The following is a 13,614-nucleotide window of genomic DNA, read 5'->3' as shown; positions in this document are numbered from 1 at the left end:
GTACCAAACTATTTCTACCAGAAAAAAAAAAAATTAAACTGGCTGGTTCATATAGAGAAGTGGTTCTCAGGTGATTTTACCTTTCCCCTTTCCCAGAAGGGGACTTTGGTAATGTCTAGAGATATTTTTGGTTATTACATACTCCAGAGGGGTACTAGTACCATCTAGAAAGTAGAGGCCAGGGTTGCTTTTGAACATCTTATAACACACCTGTTAGGCCTCCCCCTCCCCGCCAAAGTGGCAAGGTTAAGAAACTCTGATTTAGAGAATCTATGTGTACTTTTAAGACTTACCCCACAGGATTATAATAAAGCCTAAATATAAACATTTAGCATATAAAATGCAAGTATACTCCCTGTTGCATACTACGTGCTCAATATGCACTAGTTATTACTATTATCAGAATTATTATTGTTATCTATATAGTCAGTGCTTCTTGGCTTTAGTGAAAGCTAGAACAGATGCAATCCTATGTCATCTGCCTCAGTGTAAATACATCATGAACAACTTTTAAGACATTGAAAAAAAATTTTTTTAAAGACTATGGCAAAAAGCTTTTTGAATGTCTATACAGACACCAGGTTTATATAAACACATGTGGATATACACAATCATTTTAGATTAGGAAAAATTTATTCTATTGTTAGTAAGAATAAAAATAAAGCATATATTTTACTTCTTTCTTCCCTAGGCAAGGTTCCCAGGAACAACAACTGATTTCATTTAGTTATTACAACAAAGTATTTTTTAATAGCCACACTATAAAAAGTCATAACCATTCTAATTAAAGCTTAAAGTCAAATACTCCCCGCTGTAACTTTTCTCATATTAGCTAATATGACAGCAATAACTAAGCATGGTAAGCCACTGGAACTACATTACAGCTGCCTTTCCTCCCCAGATACCATGTTATTATATGTTACCTCTTCAGCCTTCTTTTGCTTGTTACATCAATAAAAAGTTTCTCCTGAAGAAGCAAAGTCTTTACTTATAAAGATAGGTGGTACCCCTTAATAGGATAGCATTTTCTTCCCAGTTCTTTAAAGTGTCAAAGAGTCTCAAATTAAGAACTTCTCAATTAAATTCATGAAATCCTGAGGCAAAATATCAGCCTAGGTATAAATGAATTTTAACAGAGAAATGACTTTTAGAAAAATCACTGGAAAATTTAAAATGTATTTTTCTATTTTTTTCAGGGAAAAGCTTATGACTTTAAAAGGTTGGAGAATTTAAGCAAACACTCTGTGGTTTTGGAAATGTAGTTTCCATGGCAACCAACATGGTCTTCTTTATATAGCATTATAAACAGATGGTAAAGAGTGGTCATGTTTGTTTCTCTGCCAGTATATCAATAAAACTACTATCATACTTTATTGAATACACTTGAACTATTTAATGAATTTAATATACTAACCACAAGACTAATATAATGAACTTTTTTTTCTTTTAAATAAACACATGAAGATCTTGAATGGTGAAGTCACTACACTCCATATACTCAATAGTCTACCTTGGCAAGACTTTGTACAAATGTTTTCTCAGCACTTGCCATGCAGGGCGTATAACCGCAAATATTAATCTGATGAGGAGAATGCAATAGATTGAAATAATAAAAGTGAAACCAGGTCTGTGATTATATTCCTTTATCGTCTTTTCTTAAAGAACAAATGAGAAGTTAAGAAACAGGAAGAGTTTCTTTACAATAAATGATACGATGTAAAGCAAATGGCAAAATTATTGTTTAAAAATCAGATTCCATTCCATGTACATAGCAGTGACTTTCAGAAATACAGGTGCTCTGAATTCCACTGTTTTAACTGTGGTAACTTGCTAGGTACTATTTGCTTAAAAACTAAAAGAAGCCAAGACACTGTAAATATGTGATTAGTCTGGCAGTGAAGGTCTGAACAGCCAATTCCTGCATGTATTATCAGCAAATGTGAAGCGGCGATCCTGTATCTGGAAGGAAGTCAGTCAGAAGGGGCCGTACATGAGGCTGGGGCACCCCAGGGAAACTGGCAGTCTTCTTCATAGGCTCATCTTAGAGGCCTTGATCTATTTTCCAAGCATTCCTTTTTTTAGGAATGTTTAACTTCAAAAAAGTTGGGTCAATATTTACTAATTTAAGTTATATAAATGGCTATTTTTATTATACTTGCAAAATAGTATTTGGTAAATGGTATTTGTCCTACATTCTTTTATAAAGTCCTATTCATGCACCTATCACTAAATTTGCTAACTTTTGGCACTTATAAATTCTACATTTGCAATTTTTAGCACTTATAAATTCTATGCCTTTTTTTTTTTTTTTGAGATGCAGTCTTGCTCATGTTGCCCAGGTTGGAATGCAGTGGTGCAACCTCAGCTCACTGCAACCTCCGCCTCCCAGGTTCAAGTGATTTTCCTGCCTCATCCTCCCATGTAGCTGGGACTACAGGTGGGTACGTCACCACGTCCAACTAGTTTTTGTATTTTTAGTAGAGACAGGGTTTCACCATGTTGGTCAGGATGGTCTCAATCTCTTGACCTCGTGATCCGCCCACCTCGGCCTCCCAAAGTGCTGGGATTACAGGCGTAAGCCACCATGCCCAGCCCTTTCTATGCTTCTTACACCAAAGTAAGTTAATTAGAAGTGAGATACTTCATTGTGTGTAACAATCCATGATGGAAATACAGAAAACGGGAGTGCATATTTTTAAAAGGTGTGAATTTGGGTGATGTAAGGTATATATGGTTTAACTGAAAAACAAAAATTTTCAATTGAAACATTTTAAGACTTAAAAAGACTGTCCTAGTTTTATATTTGACTCAAAAATGAGAAAATGTCTGCTAAATTATGTATCTTAAACTACTGTCAATTCCACACTACCAAAAATTGCTACCATAATACAATTTTTGAAAATTATTTAAACCTGGAAAACCTAGGAAATAGTCTTTCTCAAATGAGGCGAGAGTCTCCAATCAAACTCACCACCCCAAAAAAGAATACCTGAGTGATTCTACAACCAGAGGCCCTTTTCAGAGGGTTTTTAGTTTGTCTTCTACAGTACTTGCAGTGTGGAAACCTACCTAGAAACTGATAGCTCGTAGTTTAGCTTAACTTTTCTTGGAGGTACCTAAGAGAGATTCTCAGTCCTGGCTGCAAAACAGAATCACCTGAAGAGCTTTAAATATAATAATAGTCACATCCCAGCATATGCCAATTTAGGCAGAATTTCTGGGAATGGGACCACAATACTCTTCACATGTGATTCTAATGTGCAGCCAGAGTTTAAAAAAAACACCAGAGAGACTGAATTGTTTCTCTTTATCCCTGATGAGGAAGCCATCTCAAGTCACCACTTTTATGTCTACAGGACACACAATTCAGTGTTAGATTTCCTTTCATTATAGAGAGGCACAGGCTGAAGAAAAAGGCACTATTATACTCAATTATTTGGTAAATTTTATTGGAAAGGACTTAAACAAAATACAAGACTGAGGGTATGAAAAAACTTTCCTCATGAAGTATTCCAAATAATGTCTACCTGTTGGCCAGATTACCACTGGTAGGAAGAACTGTTAACAGTGAATTTACTTTCACTCCTTTTGGGATGCATCAGTTTTTGAGCTGGTTATGCTGTATTCTCCACATTGAACAAAATAAAAGCTTTCTGGGTTTCCAGTGTACTTAGATATTCTCAAGAACAGGCTGAAATAATCAGCAGTGTAATTCTCACTTATTATTCCATGAAAATCATACTCTCTTTTTCAAGAATGACCTTAAAACCTGTTGCCAACAGTAATGAAAATTCAGGTGTTTGGAGAAGGAGAAGCTCCAGAGGTAAAGAGAACACCTTTCACCTTTTTCTGTAGCACATATTCAAAAACTGTTTTTAAAAACCTGTTAACATACTGTCTCCTAAAAAGAATAAAAACGAATGGCACAGATCAATGCTATTTCAAGCCACATATTCATAATAAAATTCTACCATGTAGACAGATAATATCTGGTAGATTGTGGTAATAGCTCTTTATCTATATGGTTTTCTCCTTTTAAATTATTTGCAAGAAGGTCAATGACTTAGTTGCTTGATATGAAATAGTAAAGAGAAATAATGACAAACTCTCTAAACTGTTTTATATCACTTAGTGATATTATTTTATATATTTTATATTATTTTATATCACTTAGTGATATGTCACTAAGTGATATAAAACATTAAGAGGTTACAGTTAAATCTTAGAGAATAAACCATGACAAAACTAGAGTCTTAGAATTGGTTTCTACAATTTTGGTTTGTTTTCTTACATTTCCACAGGCTACTACAATTTCCGCAAGTCATTTATTCTTTCCTTGAGAAACTTTATTTGGCTGTTTGTGTGTCTGGTGCTATTAACTCATCATAATTTTACATCAAATTCTCATAACATGATTGAGGTTTAATTCTAAAAAAAATTCAGAACACACAAAACAGGAAAAAATATCACTAATGCATTTTGGAACAAACAGCCTATTAAAGAGAATAAGTGTGTCTGGCAGAATTCTAGAGATGACAGAAAACGAGGAAACAACATTTCTTAATGTTATTTAAATATGCACACAGGAGACAGGGAGATGTGCTAGGGCACAGCATCAACAGGAACTCCAGTCTTCCTGCACATAAAATAGGGCTTCATTAACAATAAAGGAACAGGTGTCTTGGGACCCATTTATACAGGCTATTAACTATTATGAGCTGCTGGTATCCAAATTTATTTTAGTACTAGGCAACTTATTAAAAATAAATACAAATTTAAATTCCATCTATTAGCATGAGAAAGCAATACCTAGATTTCCAGAGTCCAATTTAATATAAAGGTATTTTTCTATGGTCCTGATCACAGGAGGCTGCTTAAGTTCATATATAATATTTTCTAAAGCTCAAAATAAAAGCCTTCATATTAAACTTTCTTTTAATGTAAAAAAAAAAATTGATGAATGACCCTTTGTCTTGGCCTGACAAGACCAAACAAACTTTATTTACTAAGAACTAAATTTTTATTCAAATGTAAACAAATAATGACATAAACATGCATCCATTTTTTTTTTTTAAGTAGGTGAGGAAATCAAACATACTAACCTCCAGCTCTAAATTTGCTGCATTCCACCACATTTTATACTAATTATTTTGAAAAACATGAGAGGCAATAGTTATTCTCTGGCAATTTTTTACTGTTTCATCTATCAACAATGATACATAATTTAAATTTTTGAACTATCTGAGGAATCTTTACATGTTATTAAAAGACATTTAGAATGCTAGAGTTGGAACTGCGGCAAAGATAATCTTGTCCAACACATTTTCTTTGCAGAACAAGAAAATAAAGTACAGTAAGGGTAAGTAATTTAGCTAAAGTAAACATAGCAATATTTTAACTACATAAATTATCAAAATACTATTACACTATAAAATCAGTATAGTACAGGTTAAGCATCCCTAATCTGAAAATTCAAAATCCAAAATGTTCCACAATCCCAAACTTTTTGAGTGCTAAAATAAGGCCATAAGTGGAAAATTCTACACCTGACCTAATGTGACAGGGTACAGTCAAAATGCAATAAAATTATTTAAAATATTGTATGAAATTACCTTCAGGCTATGTGTTTAAAGAAACAAATGAATTTCATGTTTAGACTTGGGTCCCACCCTCAGGATATCTCATTATGTATATGAAAAGATTGCAAAATTAAAAAAAATCCAAAATCTAAAACACTTCCAGTGCCAAGCATTTTGGAAAAGGGATACTCAACCTGTAGTACCTATCTTCCAAGCATGTTCTGAAAATTAAACAGGGTAACCTACTTTTGATGTTATTTCAAACTGCTATATTCATCTGTGTCTAGTTAAAAACAATTTTTGGCTTATTCACTTATATAATGTTCTTATAGTGATATTTTCTCTACTTATCCCAGATTTTTAGGTGATTATTCTATGGAGAATAAAGATGGCACAGCATGATCTATATCCATAAGGAGCTAGTAAAAGCCACTGCAGAAAAGAAACAATGAAAAATTTGAGAGACTGATGAGAAAGCCAAGGACAGAATCATATTTCTTAAAAATGTGGCAGTATTTTAAATGAAAAGAATAAGGCTGGGTTTTCTCAATGTTGGCACTAATGGCATTTTGAACTGGACCTTTGTTGGGAGGGGCTGCGCATTGCAGGCTATTTAGTAGCATCCCTAACCTTTACCCACTAGCTGCCAATAGCATCCCCAGTTGTAACAGCCAAAAATGTCTCTGGATATTGACAAATGTCCCCAGGAGGGCAAAACTGCCCCTAGTTGAAAAAGTCACAGATAAGGCAGACTACTATCTGTTGATTTTCAAACTATGATATATGCCTAATATAATCTAGAGGCAAAGCAAATCAGGAGCTTTAGTATTCTCTTTAATTTATTTATTTATTTATTTTTGAGATGGAGTTTGCTCTTGTTGACCAGGCTGGAGTGCAGTGGCGCAATCTCAGCTCACTGCAACCTCCATCTCCTGGGTTCAAGTGATTCTCCTGACTCAGCCTCCTCAGTAGCTGGGATTACAGGTGCACGTCACCATGCTCAGCTAATTTTTTATATTTTTAGTAGAGATGGGGTTTTATCATGTTGGCCAGGCTGGTCTCAAACTCCTGACCCCAGGTGATCCACCTGTCCCAGCCTCCCAAAGTGTTAGGATTACAGGCGTGAGCCACTATGCCCAGCCAGTATTCTCTTAAAGATTACTTCAGATCTAGCTGGGAGCAGTGGCTCATGCCTGTAATGCCAGCACTCTGGGAGGCTGAGGCGGGTGGATCATTTGAGGCCAGGAGTTCGAGGCCAGCCTTGCCAACATGGTGAAACCCCGGGAGGCGGAGGTTGCAGTGAGTTGAGATTGTGCCACTATACTCCAGCCTAGGTGACAGAGTAAAACAATGTCTAAGAGAGAAAGAGAGAGAGAGAGAGAGAAAGAGAGAGAGACTTCAGATATGAGGCAAAGAATACCTGAATAGAGAAATAAAATCACATATTCAATATCAAGGTATGGCTTTGGTTTTGATTTTGTGGTTTTCTGCCACTAACCCCTGAAAAGTCCAAAGAAATATGAAAAGTTCTGGGGTGGTGGGAGTCTTTGTTCCTAAGAGACGGGGATCTTTCATATTAAGGTTCTCAAATCAGAAATTGCTCTCCCTCTTGCCAAGAAACCCTTAGTATGTCCTTCCCTATTCTTTCAAAATATAACATGTCATTTTGCTGACACATAAATTGCAATCAGGTACAATTCCAGCAAGCAAGCCATTCAGTCCATGTTTCACCTATCCAGTGACCTAGGAGCATTAAAACAATAGGGTTTTGTTTTGTTCTCAGTATATAAATTTTGTGGGCAAAAAATTGTCAAAACCACTCTCAAATTTCACACTTTCCAAAGATCTCAAGAATTCTGAAGGTTTATTATGTTGGAGATTGCTAAAATGTTAGATCAAGGAGCAAATAATTGAAGTAGCAAGCAAATATTAGGTCTACATAATATATGAAGAGGAAGAACTGACCTCCTCTGTCTCATGCATCTTCCTCTGTATTCTCTCTTCTCGAGCCTTCATACCTGCTGAAGTATGAAACTGAACAACTGCTTGGTAATAGCAGTATCTCATTAAAAATGTGGAGCATTGAGTCTATGGAAGTACTCTAGAAAAAGGCACTAAGAGAGAAAAGATGGAAAGGAATATTTGAGAATTAGTGACTAAACATGAGTTGGCTTGGGATTAAATTTAAAAAGAACTAGGCCCACCAGAGGCATAATCCATGAGACAGGCCTGCCATTAGAACCTTCTCTGCTTCTAGGAGCCTACAGGCTCTGCATTAAAAACAAACAAAAAAACAGACTGGATAATTGATGGATTTTGGAATCATAATCATCAAGAGGACAGTGTTGCTCCTTTTGGTTTTGCCTTCACTTGAAAAGTTACCAAGTGGTCTCGATTTCTCATACTCAACAAACTTTTGTTTCTTCAACATTGTGAAAGAAGAGAGCGGTCTGTGTTTTCACAAAGGGATGTCTACAGGCTGAAAAGTTCTGTTATTACTGTTTTGTTTTGACTCTATGTATAGTGATATCTCCAACATTAGAAATTTGGACATAATTTGCTAAATCTGAATTTACATACTGGGCAGTATTTCCTTTAACAAAGTCTAATTGGAACAGCATTACATGGTACATGAAAATTTAATTGCAAATGTTAGAGATACAGAGAAATCTGATTTATATAGAAGACAGCTTATTTTTAGTTGGAAAAAACTGCAATGCCAAACTATTTTGCATTTAATGCTATAATTTACATATATTATAATATTCATGATATATGATAAATACCCAAATCCTATTTGGAAAACCTTCATTGTGAAAAAATTAGAATTTTAACACAATGGTGTCTCATATTTTAAAGATTGTTCTCATTTTTAAAAAGTAAACATCAATTTGATAAAGGATATTAAACCTATTACTAATAAATTCAGGTTCTTCTGATATTCCTTGAATAATTCTAAATATTGAAGGTAAACACCAGATGTATGCCAATAAATTTCTAAATTTATAAAATCGGCATCCTGCATTTTAAGTGCATATTGCAGACATTTCACACAGGTACAGGGTTAATTTAACAAAGGATTCTTTAGATATAACAGGCAACATAATGCCGCAAACCACAGAGGAAGAGAGCTCTAAAATAATTGATACTCTCTGACCCATTTCATTTTTCAATTTGTGTTTCAAGGAAAACTTTAGGTTGACATTTTCTACTTGACCCTACAACTGTCTTTTCTCTCAAGTATTATTCCACTTAGGCAAAAAAATCATCCATACTTTTACACAATGAAAACTACCCATCCCACCCCTGCCCCAAAAGACTAACCAATTAAGGTCTTCATTACTCAACATAAAATATAGGATCACACATGTAACACTATCAAAATCACTGGTGCTTTAAAATGTACAGAGACTTCCAATTATCATAATGGAATGAGGTGGTTGACAAATCCTTCCTCAACATGCAAGTATAAAGCTGAAAAAAACAGTCAAAAGCAGTAATTTGAGCACTCTGTAATCCAACCACTGCATGAGAACTACTGAACTTCACAGAAGAACAGTATGGAGTTTATGACGTCCTTGCCGAGAGCTGTACCCACCTCCATCCCCTTGCTTTATCAGCACAGTAGTTCCATCAATGCAGGCTAGGCAGTGAAAACAGCAGCATTGTTTCAAAGCTTTGTCACCCCTGCCAGAGGAGGCTCACTTGATTTTGAGGACTAAGCTTGATTTTGAGGTTAAAATTACTGATGGCCTGTGGCTTCATAATCCTGAATAAGCAAATCTGACAGGGACAGGCAGCAGGCAAACTAGCCAAATATTTAACGGGGAATTCCAGCAACCATAGGGAGCTTGACCCCACATATTTAGGGTTGACTAGAGGCTTGTGTGCATTGCCAGAGAGACCAGAGAGGGCTCTATATCCCTAGCTGACAGAGCCCGCAGGCATGTGCAGGTGGGACATGAGAAGTCCCACAAGGAAATAAGACCTAGAGCAGCCTGAAGTTTGATAGTGCTCCCAAACTCATACCCAGATCCATCAGGGGAGACTGGAAGTCTTACTGTCTCAAGGTGTTTCAGCGGAACTTCTGACAAGTCTGGTTGATCACTAAGCTATGCAGACACAGGGACAACAACTAGGAAGCCAGACTTACAGATAAAAACAAGGGATAAAACAGTGAGAAGAGATATCACAACTGCACAATGTGGAGGATACAGATTTCAAAGATTTAGTCCAGGCAAGTAACAAAACAAACAACAACCAAGGTCACTAACAGAAGGGAAAAGTGAGAAACTAGAATTGCTACAATGTGTTATCTAAAATATTCAGTATTCAACAGAAAGTTAGGAGTCATGCAAGAAATAAGAACATATGATCTGTAAGAAAGCAGTCATAGAAACTATCTCTAAGTGTCTTTAAGATACTGATTTAGCAAAGATTTCAAAATAGCTATTATAAATATGCTCAAAAAACTAAAAACCATATTTAAAGAATTAGTAAATGACTCAGTGAATACAGAATCTCAGTAAAAAGATGGAAATTCTTTTTAAAGATATCAAATGGAAATTCTGGAGATGAAAAGTTTAATAACTGAAATGAAAATATCACCAGAGGGTGCAATAGTAGATGTGAGGCAGCAGAAAAACAATCAGTAACGGCTGGGTATGGTAGCTAACACCTGTAATCCCAGCACTCTGGGAGGCCAAGGCGGGCAGATCATGAGGTCAAGTGATGGAGACCATCCTGGCCAACATGGTAAAACCCCATCTCTACTAAAAAACAAAAATTAGCCGGGCACTGTGGCGTGCGCCTGTAGTCCCAGCTACTCAGGAGGCTGAGGCAGGAGAATCACTTGAACCCAGGAGTCAGAGGTTGCAGTGAGCCCAGATCATGTCACTGCACTCCAGACTGGTGACAGAGTGAGATTCTGTCTCAAAAAAAAAAAAAAAAAAATCAGTAACTTTGAGATAGATCAATAGTAATTATTTAACCTGAATAACATAGGGGAAAAACCTGAAGAAAAATGAACAAAGGTTCAGAGGACTAACAGACAATATCAAGCGTACTAATGTATGTGTCATAAGAGCAACAGAAGGTGACGCAAAGTGAGAAATGGGCACAAAAAAATATTTGAAAAAATAATGAGCAAAGATTTACTAAATTTGATGAAAACCATTAATTTACAGAACAAAGCTATTCAACTCAACATAGAACAAATACAGAGATATACACACAGACACATCAGAGACAAACCGTTGAAAGATAAATCCTGAAAGTAGCAAGAGAAAAATGATTTTATCATGTACACAGGAATAACAATACAATTAATGGCTTATATCTCATCAGAAGCCATGGAGACCACAGAGTAGTGAAATCAATGATACATTTAAAGTCCTGGGGGAGGCAGGGAAGGCTTGGCAACTAAGAAGTACACCCTGCAAAACTTTCCTTCAAAAATAAAAATGAAATAAAGATAATGGAAGTGATATTAGACAGTAACCTGAAACTGCATGAGGAAATAAAGAGTGTAAAAAATAGTGAATAGGTGGGTAAATGTAAAAAACTCTGTAAATATATTTTTTATTTCTTCTATTAAATTTTATAAAAGATATGATTACATAAAGCAAAAATTATAATATTGTATTGATGGGCTTACAACATACATAGATGTAATATATTTAACAATAGTAACACAAATGAAAAATAGATATAACGGAGCAAAGTTTTTACATTTTGCTAGAATTAAAATGAGTATTGTTGTGAAGCAGACTGTGATAAATTCAGATGCATATTGTAATTCCTAAAACAACTAGGAAAATAACTCAAAATCATGCAGTTAAATAAAAACACAAATTGAAATTATTCCCCAAAATATTTTTATTTATACAAAGGAAAGGAGTAAGGGAAGAACAGAGAAGCAAAAATAACATGAGATAAACACAAAATAATTAGCAAAATCACAGACTTACATCAAACCATACCAACAATTAGATCAGATATGAATGGATGAAACAATTCACTTAAAAAGCAGGGTTAGCCCTGCTTACAACTGGATTTAAAAAGCAAGACCTAACTACATGCTTTGTCCAAAAGGAACACTTTATAGAAAAAATACACTAATAGGTTACAAGTAAAAGGTCAGAAGGTGATATGCCATGCAAACAGTCACTACAATAGAGCTGGAATGGCATATTAATATCACACTAAAAAGACTCTTAGATAATAAATATTACTGGAGACAATGAAGGATACTTTATAATCATAAAAGTATATCATATGTTTCATAATCATCAGTTCATAATCATCAGTATATCATAAAGATATAAAAGTTTTAAATGTATATGTATGTAACAATAGAGGCCCAAAATGAAACAAAAACTGCAAAAATTGAAAGGAGAAACAGGCAATTCAGGAAAAATACTTGGAGATTTCAATACTCTGCCTTTAATAATTAATAGAAAACTACACAGAAACTCAGAAACGATATAGAAGACTTTAACAACACTATCAACCAACTTGATATAACTGACATTTATAGAATATTCCACACAATGAGAGCAGAATATATATTCTTTTCAAGCGCACATGGAACATTCTCATATGCTGGGCCAGAAAACAAGTCTTAATACATTTTAAAAGACTGAAATCATAAAAAGTATGTTCTCTGACCACAACAGAAGTTAAAGATCTCAAATGGAAAAAAATATAGAAAAATCCAAATATTTTGAATTAAACAACATACTTCTAAATAGCCCAGGGGTAGAGGAAGAAGTCATTTAAAACATTTTTAAAATCTTTCCAACTGAATGAAAATGAAAAAACAACATTATCAAAATTTATAATGTACAACTACAGAAATACTTAGAGGAAAAGTTATAGCTTATTCTCAGGAAAGGTCTCAAATCAATAATCTAAGCTTCCATGTTAAGAAACTAGACAAAGAGCAAACTAACCCCAAGCAAGGAGGAAAAACAGAAAAGTTTTTCAGTGTAAAGTTTACAGTGAATATCAATAAAACACAAAAAAGAAAAACAATAGAGAAACAAATCAATGAAACCATAAAGTGACTATCTGACCAAGAAAATAAGAAAGAAGACACAAACAAACTCAGGAATGAAAAAAGATTGCACTGCTGACACTACAGGAATTAAAAGGACTATGAGGGAATAGGGTGAACATTACTTGATGCCAACAAACTAAATGACTTAGATAAAATGGACAAATTCCTAGACAGAAATTTCCAAAACTTACGAAAGACACGGAAAATATGAACAGGTCTATTTATATTTAATATAAATAAATTGAATTATTAATTAAAGTCCTTCCCACAAGGAAAGGCCGAAGCCTAGACAGTTTGGCTTACAAATTCTATATTTTAGAAAGAAATACTTATTCTTTGCAAACTCAAAAAACACAGAAACTTCCCACTTCATTCTCCAAGGCCACTACTTTCCTAACACCAAAGCGAGACAAAGACATCATAAGAAATGAAAATGACAGATCAGTATCTCTCATGAATGCAGACACAAAAGTCCTCAACAAAATATTGGCAAGTTGAATCTGGCAATATACAAAGAGGCTCATACACCATGACTAAGTGGGATTCATCCCAGGGGTGCAAAATCAAATAATGTCAAAGCACCATGTAGGCTGATTTTTAAGATCAAGTTTTTAATATCCATATTAATAAACAAAGGACAAAAAGCACATGACCATCTCAACAGATGCAGAAAAGCATTTAATAAAATACAACACCTATTGACAATAAAAACTCTCAATATGTGAGGAACAGAAGAAAACTTCCTCAACCTAATAAAAGACATAAATGAAAAACCTACCCCTAACATAAAATGAAAGACTGAATGCCTCCCACTTAAGACTGGGAACAAAGTAAGGATGCCAGTTCAACCCAATGTTGTACTGAAAGTTTCAGCTAGCGAAATAAAAAAAATTTAGGCTGGGTGCAGTGGCTCACGCCTGTAATCCCAGCATTCTGCGAGGCCGAGGCAGGCAGATCACCTGAGGTCAGGAGTCA

At 34.9% G+C, this 13,614-nt stretch overlaps 1 protein-coding gene across 7 annotated transcripts in view; it reads right to left on the bottom strand.

Annotated features, from left to right (window-relative positions):
* Nucleotides 1-13,614, bottom strand: part of PDSS2 (decaprenyl diphosphate synthase subunit 2) — a 279,633-nt gene that overhangs the window by 190,380 nt on the left and 75,639 nt on the right. The window lies entirely within an intron of this gene.

The sequence above is a fragment of the Sapajus apella genome, unplaced genomic scaffold (genome assembly GCF_009761245.1).
Source record: "Sapajus apella isolate SASKATOON/1434 unplaced genomic scaffold, GSC_monkey_1.0 scaffold6, whole genome shotgun sequence".
Lineage (NCBI taxonomy): Eukaryota > Metazoa > Chordata > Mammalia > Primates > Cebidae > Sapajus > Sapajus apella.
Note: the sequence above shows the minus strand (reverse complement) of the source record. Positions and strands in the feature narration are given on the sequence as shown.